The sequence below is a fragment of the Phacochoerus africanus genome, chromosome 2 (assembly GCF_016906955.1).
Source record: "Phacochoerus africanus isolate WHEZ1 chromosome 2, ROS_Pafr_v1, whole genome shotgun sequence".
Lineage (NCBI taxonomy): Eukaryota > Metazoa > Chordata > Mammalia > Artiodactyla > Suidae > Phacochoerus > Phacochoerus africanus.
Window position 1 is genome coordinate 29,227,515 of NC_062545.1, and position 14,298 is coordinate 29,241,812.

Genomic DNA, 14,298 nt, shown 5'->3' on the forward strand with positions numbered 1-14,298 from the left:
ATCATTACAGAACACTGAGTAGACCTCCTTGCCCTATACATACAGTAGGTCCGTTATCTCCTCTTTATATAGTAGTGTGCATGTGCCAACCCCATGCTCCCGATTCATTCCTCCCCTCTCAGTTTTTACGTATTTTTTTCTCACAGTTTATGTCCTTTACTGATTCATCCTACTCAGTATCCTTTTCTCTAGAGAATAGCAGCAATTTCCATTTCTTTGTATACCACAAGGCACAAAAGAGTGCTTTATTATCGGTTTTAATGATGACATACAGAATGTATCACACTCGTATCATTAGCATTTTTCTTTGAAAAAGTTCTGGAAAAATTCCAACCTCGGTTTGTACTTTAACTGAAAGAAGAGCTTGAGGCTAAAATAAAGGTCATATTGTATGTGAAACTAATAAAGAAAAGTGAAGATTACCAAGAAATAGCGAAGACATATTGACATGAAATTGCAAGAGATGAAATGGGACTTTGAGGGGAAAGAGAAAGTTTATAAATTATTTTTAACTGTAAATGGAATAAGGAAAGGATAAGTTAAAATATTTCCCTGTTATTAAAGGAGGAAGCATTACTGATTGGTAAAAGAGAAGCTGAAATGATGTTAATCTTTATCCAAAAAATGACCTGTAAGAAGAGTCAGGCTACATATTAATTAGCAGAGAAGTGAATCAAAATGAAAGGATGTGTATCAACATGCATACTAATGAATACTGAGTGTTTTTTAAGTTTATGGTTTTATATCTTATAATTTCCTAGATTCTTCAAGGTAGAGACGTTTTATACCATTTTTAAAATTTTTAAAAATTTTTTTGTCATTTTAGGGCCACACTTGCAGCACATGGAGGTTCCCAGGCTAGGGGTCTAATCGGAGCTACAGCTGCTGGCCTACACCACAGCCACAACAATGCCAGGTCTGAGCCGCATCTTCAACCTACACTGCAGCTCACGGCAATGCTGGATCCTTAACCCACTGAGTAAGGCCAGGGATTGAACCTGCAACCTCACGGTTCCTAGTTGGATTCGTTTCCACCGTGCCACGATGGGAACTCCTATGCCATTGTTTTAATTTGTCCTGTATCAGTTAGCAGATTTCAACACACTTAAATACAATGAGTACTTAGTAAATAGGTGATAATGATTTAATATTGAACGGTTGAAAGCATTTTGTTGTGCCTACATCCAAAAACGTAAAGATTTGACTTGGACCATTTATTTATTCTGATTCACACAGAATATGTAAAAATGAAAATAAATCTAGTATGACATAATTTTTATTGTGAGCACTTTTTCTCGGAAAATGCCTGGAAAACCTGCTCAAATGTTCTCTACTCCTGCTAATAGAAATCTCACCTGTTCTCCAAAGCCTGACTGAATGACCACTTTCCGACAAGAGCTTCCTTGATCCCCTCTAAGTCATTTCTTAGACCAAATGTCTACAATACTTTAGGCGATTCATACTGTCCTTGTAATTACATATCTATCGACTATAATTAAAATTCTTTCTGTTAAGTCTATATCATCTACTAAATAATAATTCTTCAAAGGCAAAGACTGTCTATTCATACTTGTGTGCTTAGGGTACTAGTTACATACGAGTGAGTAATACAGACAGAGATAGATAATATAAATAAAACAATGAAGTGATCATTCTATAATAGTATCTCAGAAGCTCCCTTTGTGCTCGGTGGGCTAAGGACCGGGTGCTGCCTCTGTGAGGATGCAGGTTCCATCCCTGACCTCACTCAGTGGGTGAAGGATTTGGCATTGCTGCAAGCTATGGTGTGGGTCGCAGATTTGGCTCAGATCCAGTGTTGCCATGGTCGTAGCATAAGCTAGCAGTTGCAGCTGCAGCTCTGATTTGACCCCTGGCCCGGGAATTTTCATATGCCACAGGTATAGCCATAAAAAGAAAAAAAAAAAAACAAATAAAATTTAAAAAATAGTAACTCAGAATTACCTTCTTGAAACCCTATGTACTTCATCTATGAATCAGCTCTTCTAGGCCTGGGGGTGGAATCTGCAAATCCATTATTTTTTAACAAGCTGCCCAAATTATTCACATGTATCCAGCCAGGCATCTAGCACCAGTAGCATTTGAGAATCATTCATCAGTAAATCAGTCAGATATAAAGTTCATTTTATTGGTGCCTCTGAGGCATGGTCACTATGAGTATGGGTAATTATCAGAGGGCAGACAAACTGTTTTCAAGGGGAGATAATACATGATCCCAAAAGCGAGAAATGGAAGGTATCAGCTGGAGGTGAGATGGGTTGGTAATTGAGGTAAAGTTAATCTTCTGAAGAAAATCTGGGTCACCTCTGCCTAGTAAGGCCAGGCCCATTCATACGTAATGGAGAGTTTAATTAAGACCACTAACTAGGCTCCAGAGTACACTTTCTTGTTCTCCATGAGCTATCAGAATAATTATGAGTCATTCTTCTTTTTCATCAAGACCAGTTACTATAGGGAGTTCCCCTCGTGGCTCAGTGGAAACGAATCTGACCAGTATCCATGAGGACACAGGTTTGAGTGGGTTAAGGATCTGGCATTGCTGTGAGCAGCTCAGATCCCAAGTTGCTCAGATCCAGCTCCAATTGGACCCCTAGCCTGGGAACCTCCATGTGCTGCCAGTGCAGCCTTAAAAAGACAAAAAATTAAAAAAAGACCAGTTACAATAACTTTATATAATATATATATTACATATGTATTATATAAATAATATATGTTATATATATTATATTTGTATCACACACATATATATACTCATTTAATTTTACAGTAAATATTAAGGCTACCTTGAAATTCTGAGTACTGAGTCTTCACTTCATTTTTCATGTTGTCAATAATTACTTAGAAGAATTTTCATTAACGATAACTATTTTTTTTGTTTTGTTTTTTCTTTTTGCCTTTTCTAGAGCTGCTCCCACAGCATATGGAGGTTCCCAGGGTAGGGGTCTAATCGGAGCTATAGCTATAGCCTACACCAGAGCCACAGCAACGTGGGATCTGAGCTGCGTCTGTGACCTACACCACAACTCACAGCAATGCTGGATCCTTAACCCACTGAGTAAGGCCAGGGATCGAACCCGCAACCTTGTGGTTCCTTGTCGGATTCAATAACCACTGAGCCACGACGACGGGAACTCCAAAGATAACTATTTGAATTCTCAACAACATAATAATATGCTAATAAAGAAAAGCCCTCAAAGACAAAGAAAACAGAAGAAAAATAAAGAGATGAAAGAGCTCAAACTTTTTATAAGATGCAAAGCAGATGGAGAAGTGGTGACTCAAAAGAGAGGAGAAGCTATAACTTTTAGGAGCTCCAAAGTAAAGCACTAATGAAAAGTGAGCTTATGCCATCACAGAATCCTTAAGAGACTAGAGTTAGAGACACCAGATTCTATAGAGGGTGGGAATTGAAAACAAAAATGATTTTTCAGTCATGCTATCGAGTGACTGGACACTTAGATCTCTTTCTGTACCAAAGAAAGCCTGTGATCATTCTCCTCTTCCAAGAGCAGGGAATTTGAAGTTTATTCTCAAGCAGCATTGAATAAGGAAGACGTCAGACATGGAGGCATGGAGAAGATGGATGAGACATGGGCTGATCATAGAGGGACTGAAAGAGTCTGCCTATTGAAGAGTAGAAATCTCCTTTTCCTGCTCTACATTTATCTTCCAGACTTTTGCTTCCCACGCAGAAGACCCTTCTTTGAAGAAATGAATGTCACCCGAGAAGAGATTTCCTCATCCTGACGTGTGTGGGGGGGGTCTCACTCACAGTATCTGACTTCCATCCTGATTATTTTACAATGAGTCTCATCAGTCGATAACCTCTCTGCTTGCACCCAAAGTGTTTTAGTGCCTTGTTCTTAAACACTGACTAATGGCCAACAATCAGCAGATGTTCTGGGAAAGACTTCAACACAAAAGAGAGATCAAACATTCAAACAGAAAAGAAGAGTCTTAGAAATTCAGATCATTTAGGGAATGGCTTTATCTTTCTACTTCCTTCCATTGACTGAATCCCTCTAACTGGTATCCCTGGCCCAGTCCTAATAAATGGATTTTGCCTCTCTCTCTCTCTTTTTTTTTTTTTTTGTCTTCTTAGGGCTGCACCCTCAGTATATGGAGGTTCCCAGACTAGGAGTCAAATCAGAGCTGTAGCCACTGCCCTATGCCACAGCCGCAGCAACACCAGATCTGAGCCATGTCTGTGATGTATACCACAGCTCACGGCCACGCTGGATCCTTAGCATGCTGAGCTAAGCCAGGGATTGAACCTGCATCCTTATGGATTCTAGTCAGATTCATTTCTGCTGAGCCACGACGGGAATTCCTTTTTTTTTTTTTTTAAATGACAACTCTCCTCTTGTAGCTCTTCTGAGAGTCCCTGTCTTATTTTCTTATGCCCAAAAGTGCCTTAATACCCTATCCAGTACATTCTCCTTCCCAGCCCTAAGCTCTCATTCCTAGCCACACAAAGCTTATTTCTCCCCAGTGTACTCAACTCAGCCCTTGTAGCTTTAGCCTTGTTCCCTGCCCACAGTCTTTTCTGACCTGCCCATCTGCCCTCCTGCTAATGGGAGCTTAGACTTCCCATTGCCTTTCTCCATCTAGCTGCTGTAATACTTGAATTTTGCTGGTCCTGCTGATATCTACTGGCTGTCTATACTTTCTTCTCTCATCAATCTCTAAACTTGAGGACAAACTTGCCTCCTCCCATTGCCTACATTTGCATCTGCTCCCAAAGAACATAATCTACTTAGCTCTATATGTGTTCTTTTCAATTTCCAGTCCCTCTAAGGCTGAGCCATCCTAATGAACCCTTAACTTAGTACTAAGTACCAAAAAAGTTTCAGCACATAGAGTCAACTACTAGCCCCTAGCTCAGGGAGAAAGTTGGCTCAGAGTTGCTCATTAAAAGGATATTGCACTTTGGTTGAAGGAAGAAAGTCTATTATTCTTAATTCTTCTATGAGAGCTGAAATCCTGATTGACAGGGGTAGATACCTGCCCTTACTATCTGCCTCTACCACGTCCTTTGCCCCGAGCTACCCCTAGCTTTCCCAGCTGTAAAGCTTTGGCCATGGGAGCCTGAGTACCTGGTGCTGCCTTCTTCCATTCCACCTAGATGCTGAGTGAAAGCTCTGGGGATCTATTTGTTCCCAGAATTCCATAGTTGAATTGCTGCAGCTCTGAATATCCTCTAAACAAAGACAGGGGTTTTTTGGAAGTAAATTTTTGAACTTAAAAAAAACAAATCCCAGAATGATTAAAATGAAGTCTGATGTGCTAGTTTCCATTGTGGCTCAGCGTTAATAAACCCGACTAGGATCCATGAGGATGTGGGTAAAATCCTTGGTCTCGGTCAGTGTGTTAAGGATCTGGGTATTGCCGTGAGCTGTGGTGTAGGTCACAGACATGGCTCGGATTCTGTGTTGCTCTGGCTGTGGTATAGACTGGCAACTGTAACTCTGATTTGACTCCTAGCCTGGGAACGTCCACATACTGTATGTGAGCGCCCCCCCCCCAAAAAAGCAAAAAAAAATGTATAAAATGAAGGCTGATGCATGAAAATACACTCCCAAGAAATACCTTCAAGCAAGAGTCTGTAATTCTTTTTTACTTTCCAGAGGGATTGAAAGAGATAAAAAAAATAATTTTTTGCACTTATTTTTCAAAAGTAATCCTTCTACTTGCTGAGTCATTAAGTGCCCAATAATAAGAGAAATGCTTGAAATAGGGAAAACTTATAAATCTACCTACATTTTTCATTGTTCTTTTTTCCAAAGCCTTGCTTAAATGTAACTTGTTTTCTCATAAAATCAATTTTCATATTTTAGCTCCTGAATATTACCTACTTAGTCAAATATTATAAATGCTTCAAAAATGGTACAGTATTATCTTTAGCAAAACACATTGTCATCATGCAAAACACAGTCATCATACAAAACATCTGATCATAAATCTGAACCCTGCTTTAAAACTTTAAATTTAATCTGTCAGTTGATTGTTTTAGTTATGGTTTTATTTCCCAAATGCAAGCTGTTGTCACTCATAGTATGGAGGTGATTTTCAGAGGAGCATAATAACAAAGATTAGTAATAAATGAATTATGTAGAGAGAAAGTATGACTTAGAATTCTTTTCAGTTCCTCTTCTTTGGCATTTTTTTCAACTCCTTACTTTTGTTAATCTCCCTTTTTTAAAAAAGAAAATAGGCCTCAAGCTCTGAGGCTTTCCTACATTCCAGCTAGAATTGCAGTTACATTGTTATTTTTTAATTTCTTTTAAAAATAACTACCTTTTGGAGTTCCCTGGCGACCTAGCAACTAAGGATCTGGCATTGTCGCTACTGGCTCTGGTCACTGCTGTGGCACAGATTTGATCTCTAGCCTGGACAACTTCCATATGCTGTGAGCAAGGCCAAATAAATAAATAAATAAAAATAATAACTACCTCTTGTTTATGATAAGTGATGTTGGCATTAAACTTATGATTGCTTTCTTCCAAGAATTATTAAGTTTACTACAATGTATGTGGTACATAGTTATGGTATATATTGGGCAGCTGGTGTGTGAACGACAGAAAATTAGGGAACATTGGTTTCCAGGAAGTTTCAGTGTTTTTCAAGCTTGACTAGGTGATTTTTTTCACAGAATCAACCAAGTCAATTGGGTGTTTGATGTAAAATAGATGTAGTCACTGGTGATTACAAACTTACCACATAGTAACAAAATGCAACTGGTCTTTAGGTATTTAGATCTAATGTTGGTTTTTAAAGGAGTTAAATTCTGTTAAGTCCCCTTGAAATAAACATCCATTGGTAGTCCTGACTACCTTTAAACTTGAGAGAAGTCCTTGAAAATTGGAATTGATCTGTTGACATCAACAAAGTCACAAACACAGGGACACCAAGAGTGAGGAATCTTGTGATAAGACTTAGTAAAGGAGTTCCCCTCATGGCTCAGCAGAAACGAATCTGACTAGCATCCATGAGGACGCTGGTTTGATCCCTGGCCTCGCTCAGTGGGTTAAAGATCCAGCGTTGTCATGAGCTGTGGTGTAAGTTGCAGACATGGCTAGGATCTGGCATTGTTGTGGCTGTGGCGTAGGCCAGCGGCTACAGCACCGATTCAACCCCTAACCTAGAAACCTCCATATGCCATGGCTGTGGCCCTAAAAAGCAAAACAAAAAAACAAAAAAACTTGGTAAAAACCAACTATAACCATCAAGAATGTTTGTATATTTAAAAAAATTATTATCTAAATAAAAATATTTTCAAAAACTTTCCTAGAATTTCTGGGGCTCACCACAAAATACATACAAGATTCCCCCTGCACTGCTGATGTTTGGGAAATATTTGGCTTCTCAAACACATTTGGTTAAGTATTTTTTCTAATTTCCTACTCTCTAAAACTAAGAATCGCCAAGTACTATTGACCCAAAATCTTACATGAAATAGAGACAACTCTTCTCCCTTGACCATACCTGCACATGACCATATCTGCACATAAACTATACTGAGAGATGGTACTACACTGTGAGTTGGAAAAGAGCAGCAGAATAGTAAAACACAGGCCTTACTGAAGGAGCCCACAGCTTGGTGGGGCAGAGAGAGGAGGGTAGGGCCACCGTAAGACAGGCAGGATATGAATAAGTGACGTAATTGTACAAATCCAAGGTATGGGGATTTAAAAGAGGGAAACATCAGTAGGGAATAAGAATGAAGTCCTAGAAGAAATGGTATTTGAGATGGGCACTGAAGAATGAGTAAAATTTAGACAGAATGGGTATCCTACATAAATCACCCTCAAACTTTTATTGAGAATATTCTCTGTATCAGGGGCCAAGGGCACAAATTATAGTAATATAATGATGATGGTAATATTAATATTCATCTGTTATAGAAAAACACCCTGTGGAAGACATGGGTGCAAATTGTTGCCACGTGATGTATTAACGGCCATGACGGGACTCTTAGGAAGCAACTGGGGAGGAAGAAATTATTTCTGCCTGGGGAATTGAGAAAGCATTTATAAAGGAAGTGAACTTTGATCTGGGCTTTGAATGCTGAGTGGAGTTTTACCAGATGGAAAAAGATGAGAAATATATTCCAGGCAATGAGCACAACATATGACAAACCATGAAAACATAAAAGAACATAATGTGTTTGGGAAGCGTGAGAACCTTCTATGTGGTTGCAGTGTCGGGAGGGGGTGAGGATAGAAATGGAGATTAATAGAGAAAGTATCCGGAGGGATACATCGAGGCTAATTGGTGAAAGGTTATATGTGCCATGCTACAGAGTTTAAACCTCATCCTATAGGATATTGTTTTGATGAAGACAGGGTGGTTCAGATCTCTGTTTTTAGAAATATCATTTTGGGGACAGGACAGAGGAGGAGAGAGGTGATAGAGACATGGTTCAGGAAAGGTGAATAGAAGACGCCTTGAACAGACAGAATCTTGCACGGGAATATGGCCGAGAAGTAGGGAAGTTTGGAATGAATGGTAGAGAGACTTGGAGGCCAGACTGAGAGATTGGCACTGAGTTCTGTAATGACAGAAAACTGCCAGTGCTGTATTTTATGAAGACTGATCTGGAAAGGGTCTATGGAACCGATTACCATGAAGAGACTTTAAGGCTTAGGACGCAGCTTGGAGTCTATAGACACAGCGTGAGCAGAAAATGGCACACACACCACTGCTTGCTGTTCTACTCTCTGCTCCATCCCTTCTTTTTCCTTCCTAACTCAGTCCTGGATTTGTCCCATTATCTTCTCTCCTCATCCTGGCCATTGTCTTTAGATGAAGAGGGCTTGCTCCCTGCCCGGAGGGTGAATCTGCTCCAGGATGAATCTATAGCATCCCTTTCCAGCCAAGGAGATATGAAGAAAGCTCTCTAAGAGCCCCTGGAAAATGTCTTTTTTTTTTTTTTTTTTGAAAAAGGGAAACACAGGAAGAGACAATCTTTTCTTCTGCTGAAAGTTGTCTCCATGTAGCTCTTGGAACTGCCAGGACACCATTTTGCTGGAATCAGAGGAACTAGCCTGTGGACAAAGCAAATAGCCAAGGAACCTGATTCCTTGATAATGTTCTCAACCACTGATTTAAACAAACCTGGAACTGCCTTTCCTTCAGACATCTTACAAGATGAGCTGGTTTGGGAAAGAAGCTAATAAGCCAGATGTTATACATTTGTATTGCGCGTGAGGTAAAGATGCTACAAAGAAATGAGGCCGAAAGCCAAACACAGTTCCTTTCCTTGCTGTAGGTTAGAAAGAACTGTAAACACTTGCTCCTTGCTAATTTGTCTACTATTAATCATGTTTTCATAAGTATAATTAATGAAATTTATATCAGTACTGGTAATGGATAACATAATGGATTAAGCAATTTCTTATTTGGGAAATTGTATTATGCTTTTACAATACTCATGTTGTTGAAAATGTTCTGCTATTACTTCAGTTCACAGAAATGTGTCCATATATGGTATGGCAGAAAAGAAGGGGCACAGATATGGGCTCCAATAGCTGCTCCTCGTCTCAGTTACCCTGGCAAGTGGCTTCATTACTGTGAATCTGTTTTGATTTCATTTTAAATAGGTTTCATAAAACTTACTCTGCGACGTTTGTGCTTAGTCATGCTAATTACTATATGCACCCACATTTTCAAAGTTGCATCTACCTTTGTTTTTGAAGTTCTTAAAATTTTCAGTTACAGCTTATGACCCCCTAGCCTTGACTTCTGTTGCAGTTTTTCCTCTCTCAAGGTCCCTGCTATCTCGAGAACCCACAGGTCCCAGGAAGGAGGCGTTATAAACCTGTTTGTGGGACTCAAGGACATGGGTAAGCCATGACAATTGTGTGGCAGTGTTACTGCATCAAAACTGCAAGCCCAGCCGCCCTGTTTTCTCTATTAGAAAATTTCTTTCTGTAGAATGAGCTTCAGAGCTCAGGAGAAATCTCTTCAGACTCTGCAGTCAGCCTGTGGAAAGTCTGGGACTTCGAGGTGGTGCTGGGCCCATAGCTGGCTTGAGCCTACAATACGGGCTCCAGTTCAGCCGGCCAGAGAGGCCATTATGGGAATATGAGGATCTCTTGCAACTAATAGTAAATACGTATTTTCATTTCTCACTTGTCCTTGTTCCTTGTATCCATAGCTCCCCCGGGAACCACAATAAGATCAGATCAGGCCAACTCAGGATTTAGACGTTTCTTGTCGTCATCAGTCACTGGCAGGGTTTAACATGTTTTGACCAAGCACCAATCATGACAGTGTTTCTAAATAATCTGAACACTCGGGCTCATTCCTTTTTAATATCGTGACCACTTAGCCCCAGTTAGGATATGTTCTGTTTTGCCTTTTATTGTGTGTGCCTTTTATCTTGCCTGATAATTATTATGGATATCAAGTTTCCCCTGGATAACTGGAAACAAAAATTTTTCCACTTCACTTGTGAAAGTCACATTTTTGCTTTTATAGCAATACATTCATTATGTAAACTCTAAAATACATCAGAAAGACGTGGTTCTTAAATGATTCACTCCTTTTTAACATTTTTATTTATTTATTTATTTATTTATTTATTTATTTATTTATTTTAATAACTGGTCCCCCAGGGGCAGGGCACAGAGAGGGGAGAATATATTTACTTTTTCCCTCTTCCTGAGAGTAGCCCTGTAGGAAAAAAAATAGGTACTGGAGACACTCATGTGCAGTGGAGGAAAAATTTTAGTGTTTATCTCTCAAATGACACTCTGTACTTTCTGGGTGAACTTGAGTTTGCCCGCCCTCCCTTATTACACATACAATCAGAGTTCAAGTGTGAGATGAATAAAGTAGCAGAAGATGCAACTAATATATATATTCATTAGATTTATATGGGTTCATTCTCGCTCCACTGGTGTTCCTCCTCTTCATAAAAACAACCCTATATGTAAACATCGTAGCTACTCTATGAAAGTAAACAAGTTTCATAAATGTATATTCCAGTGTAAGCCTCTATTAGCATAGAGATATTCTGAGCTGAGTGGGATTCTTTGCATTTTGTTAAGCCAGGATTTCATACTGAATGTTGATATTTTGGAACCGTGCCTGGAAAATTGCACAGAAGCAAATCTGCTCCCATATTTTATAGAAAATTTGTATTTCTATAAAATCCTAGCTTCCTCTAGTCTCCAAGGCCCTTGGAGAGCAAGCCTTGGTCTTAGGGGCCTTGTGTTTCCCACCCACGCGTCTCTCCAGGCAACACTGGCTTTCTTTTCTTTTTTAATTTTTTTAATGATTTTTATTTTTTCCATTATAGCTGGTTTGCAGTGTTCTGTCAATTTTCTACTGTACGGAAAAAAAAGTGACCCAGTCACACATACATAAATACATTCTTTATTCTCACATTATCATGCTCCATCATAAATGACTAGATATAGTTCCTAGTGGCTTTCTTTTCTAACTCACCAAACTGCTTCCCACCTCAGGTTCTCTGCAATTCGTGTCCCCTTTGCCCCCACCAGAGCTTCACATCGCCTGTCACCCCCTATGTGTGTTATCACCTCCTCAGGCCACCTTCCCGTCCATGCTGTTGAAACAGGGTTGCCCTGCAGACGCAGCAGAGGAGACAAATACATGGGAATTAGACATATAATCATACATTTTCTAGTAGCTATGTCTACAAAAATACAAAGAGGTGGGAGTTCCCATTGTGCTGCAGTGGAAACGAAACCGACTAGCATCCATGAGGATGCAGTTTCAGTCCCTGGCCTTGCTCAGTGGGTTGGGGATCTGGCATTGTCATGAGCTGTGGTGTAGGTCACAGATGTGATTCAGATCCCGAACTGCTGTGGCTGTGGCATAGACTGGAAGCTGTAGCTCCGATTCGAACTCTAGCCTGGGAACTTTCATATGCTGTGGGTGCAGCCCTAAAAAGAAAAAAGAAAAAAAAAGGTGAACTTAATTTAAATAATATTTTAATTTACCTCAGTATGTCTAACATATAATAACAACATACAATTCGTATATAAGATTAACGAGATAGTTTACATTCTTTTTTCTTCTACTAAGTCTTTGAAATCTGGCACATTTCTTGAGGATATCTCGATTTAGACGAGCCACATTGTGACTGGGGCTACTGCCCTGGACCCCACAGACCTAAAATAGCACCTCACCTCCAGCAACTCTCTACCACATTACCCTGATTTATCATTTCTGGAACACTTATCAGTATTTGAAATCATCCTGTTGGTTTATTTACTTGTATATTATCTATCTTTCCATCCCTTTTGAGCCTCCTGCCCTGAAAATGAAAGTCTAGGAGTTCCCTGGTATGGCATGGATTCGATCCCTGGTTTGGGAACTTCCACATGTTGTCAGTGTGGCAAAAAAAAAAAAAAAAAAAGAGAGAGAGAGAGAGAAAAGTCTAAAGAACTAGGAGTTTCTTTTTATTCTTTGCTGTATCCGTAGGGCTTAGTATCTTGCCAGTTTTCAGTAAACATTTATTGAAAGTTAAATGAATAAGAAGCTGATGTGCTGTTAAACAATGAGTCTGCATGGCTTTTGCTTTTTGAGTCTTCCCTCTGTTGTGCTAGGTTTCTGATTAGTGGAAAAATCATAACCACACATTCCCCTTCTTCACCCATGTCCTGTTACAACTGTCCTGTGCTGTTTGTATCCTACCAATTTTCTGCTATGGGGCTGTTTCGTTAAGAGAAAGCACTTTCTAGCCCCCTTTAAAGCAGCTCTCAAATTAGCATTCGACTCACACTAAACAGGAGGAAAAGAGAAGACAAACATTTGGACTTTGTCTTCTCCCCCCTACTAACCATTATAAGATTATCTCGAAGGTAGTCAGGCTGTAACTTGTATTTATTATACTTTTAGTCAATGGGAGGAAACCCAGAATCTGGGATCAGCTATACACCTTGGGGAAACTGCCCTAAAGCAAAGTCCTTGAGGTTTCTTTCTACTGCTGCTCTAGAGGTGACCAGTCTTACCTGCAAGACAGTGGTCAAGGGCTCCGGATTTGCCTGTGCCCATTTCCTCCATCTGCCAAAAGAAAGTTACAATCATTGCTTATTTCTAGAGTAAGACTATAGAGAAAATGACCAGGAGGTTTCTTTATGCCCAGTAATGAAAAGCTTTGTTGCTGGTCATACGAAGCAAAGAGCACTGATGTGGTATCTAGGATTCTGATCCTACATGCATGTATCACAAGAAAAGCTCTTAGAGTCTTGGAGGGTGGGTCTGCACAGCAAGCAGATGGTAAAATGGAAGTGGGCTTTGAGTAGAATTCATATCCTTTCTGCAGTGAGAGAAGTTTGTAGAAAGAGAAAAGTTTCTGCAAGCTTGTTTTGATGCTTGATTACATTAGCGTGCAACTACTCCTGGGTAAAACAGAATGAAGGGAAAGTTGACTCAATTCAGACCATCCTCTCCATAACTTCTCTGTCCTTCCCTGGGTAACTGAAATTGTGCTCCATAATAAACCTGACTATGATTTATTCACAAAACCTAAAGAAGTACTGTCAAATTTGAGAATGTTGAGTTCTCAATCCAAAATTCATTAAAAAAATATATTATGCGCCTACGATGTGTAAAAAAAACAAAACAAAACTGAAAGGCAAATGTAAGACCCCCGGGAGACTTCCATTTCAGCAGATGACCCATTCGTTAAACAACAATTTTTATGATTAATTATTCAATTACAATTGTAATGAGTGCCTCGAAAGACAAGACCCAGGTGGTGTGAGAAGATTTAAGAGAGTCCTGATTTTCAGTCTTTTTCACCCAAATGTCCTGTCAGATAAGTCTGGAACGGAGGGTAGGGTTTAGTGGGTGAAGGGGGATAGGGAGATTTTTAGGTTGAGGGAGCAGCAGGTGTCAATGTGCTGAAGTAGGTGGGATCTGGCTTAGTCAACAGAAGAAGCAATGGCCAGAGTTTCTGGCCCCAGAGGGCTCCCCAATGAAGAGACCAAGAAAGCAATAAGACCTAGAGCCCAGAGTCGCTGCTGTTCTCCCAGCAGGGCTGACTATTACTGACTGAGTCTTCCTCCCCATTAATTTACCTAATACTGAGGTTTTTAGCACCTACCTCATATGTGAAGCCCTCAAAGGGTGTGGCTTTCCCAGTTGCCACTAGCAGATGTGCAAACCCCTCTACTCCTGTCTTGAAGGTCCCTGTGCTGTCATCTGCTGCAGTAGCAGACCAGGAGCACCAGGGGGCAGAAGACATTTTCCTCTGTGTATTTTGGTAGACCACAACGTGGTGAAAAGGTACCCTAATTTCCA